Here is a 2,500-nt window from a genome sequence, read left to right on the forward strand (position 1 = left end):
CAACGCAAAGTGGATGTTAACTGGTTAATTGTATGTGGAATCTCTCCCAGGCTGCTGAAGAAGGTCTCACGTCCGGAGAGACAACGGTGAATAGACTGGTACTTACATACATGCATATATATATATATATATATATATATATATATATATATATATATATAAATATATATATTAATTGATTTATATATATACATATGTATATTCATTTATATATGCATATATATACACACACACATACAAACACACACACACACACACACACACACACACACACACACACATATATGTATATATATATATATATATATATATATATATAATATATCTGTATATATGTACATATCTATATATATGTATGTATATACATATATACATGTACATATACATAAATGTGGCAATACAGACCTATGGACTACTATATATATATATATATATATATATATATATATATATTTATATATGTATATATATATGTGTGTATGTGTGTGTGTGTGTGTGTATGTGTGTGTATGTATATGGAAGTATATATATATATATGTATATAAGTTTCCTATATGTTTATATTATTTCTTACATTTACTATGGTGGCTGTAAAAGGTTGTTTTACTTGAAAGTGTAATTTATAATAATTAATTGCAGATTTTAGAATGGATATATTGACCTAAGGAATAAGTACACATGTATATATACAATCAAACCAACAAATGCATAAAAACACAAAAACAAACATTCGAGACATTTACTGCTTATCAAAATATTCTTCGGGACCACTTGTGCTTTTCTCCCGCGTTGCCGAGCTAAGAGCGAGCAGGGACAAACCAACAACACTTTGCCTTATTTTCATAGCGTGAGCAAAGACATAAATTCCTTTTTATTTATCTTTTTTTTCTCGTCTCTCTCTCAGAAACTGCATTGCTGTCATGTAACCCTGCATGATTATGGCGACGACGGCTGCATGGCTAGTTTAGGCGTGCATAATGCCATGCTGAGGAGCCAGAGCGATAGCGGCGGCAAAGGGAAGAGTCGTGTGTCATATCGCCTACGATAAAGTGCCATGTTGAAGGGGAGGTAGAAAGAAAGAAGAGGAGAAGGAGGAGAATATAATAAGGGAGGTGGAGAAGGAGGGGAAGAGTGGAAAGGGCGAGAAGGAGAAGGAAGAGTCATAACATAGAGAAAAGGTAACGAGTGGATAAACTAGCCTCGGATTAGGAAAACCAAACATAGAAGAGGACATTCTTTAACCTGATTTACCGCAAGAATTGAGTTGCTGGAAGCCGACATGCACAGCATAGTCTGGATCAATGTTAGGAAGAATGCATCTGAGTCAGTATCGCGGCAATGCAACGCGGAAATTTTATTTGAGCGAACGGTCTAGCTGGCTAGACCGTAAAGCACGCACTTCACCCACACACGCGGGGTATAAGCACGCACAACCTCACACGTATCCTATATTGTATCACACAATATACATATTGCCACACACATCCGGTGTTCTCTTTAACAAACTGCAAATATAAATTTACTTACGTTACATGTGCGCAATGCAGAAGATGTTCTTCATTGATTTCAAGCAAACTGTTGCAAGTTTGCACTGCGGTTGAGATCACTATAGGCTTAAATCTTCATATGTCACAAAGGGTACGTGATAGCATTTGTCTGATCGAGGCAGGTAAGCGCCAGTCTACTGAGTGATACCCTCTGAGTTTCTGCCAAGTTGAGGGGTTGCAGCGAGACGAGTCTTCTCAGCTTCTCAGTGGTAGGTACTGGTCAGTCTACGGACGTTTACGAGAGAGAAAAATATCAATGGCCTAAGTCTGTCTGCGTGTCTACCAACGTGTCCACCGATCAGAGGAAAAAAAAACTTTCAAGATGAGCTTGGAAATCTTTCAAGATCCAGTAAAACATTTGAAGGTAGAAAATTTTCGAGTTTTGATAATCATTACAGATATTTCCCAATTCAAAGAACATTCTTGACTCTACCTTAAGTATTTTTTTTATAAATACATATTTTAAATCTTATTTTCCCGTAGGATTTTCTGAGGGTTTTCGGCTTCCTTCCAACGTTTGACTCCCCCCCCCCCCCTATATATTACTCCGTTCCCCATGTGTTAGGGGGTTGGGGCTATGCACACAATATGCATAATGCAAGCAAAAGATATAACATAAGACAACAAACACTAGAAATTTCTTGACAGTTCACTTTTGTCTTTGAAAAAACATACAAAAAAAAAAAAGTTAATATACCTACCATACAAAACATACCTAACAGAGATGACGAAAACATATAGGCCAGATCAGTGGTTCTCAAACTAAGGGTAATGATACCGTTCCTGGAGGTAAACAGCCACTTCCAGGGTAACGTGTCAGCTTCTAAAGGTCATAGTTCTGTGGAGTATTGTGGTGTCCTCTACAGACCCTCGCATTACTACTCTACATTATCACGGTTCTCATTAGTAAAGCAGCAATAAAGCCTATTTCGCCTGAATTACCAAAGAGATAA

This window comes from Penaeus chinensis, chromosome 4, assembly GCF_019202785.1.
Source record: "Penaeus chinensis breed Huanghai No. 1 chromosome 4, ASM1920278v2, whole genome shotgun sequence".
Classification (NCBI taxonomy): domain Eukaryota; kingdom Metazoa; phylum Arthropoda; class Malacostraca; order Decapoda; family Penaeidae; genus Penaeus; species Penaeus chinensis.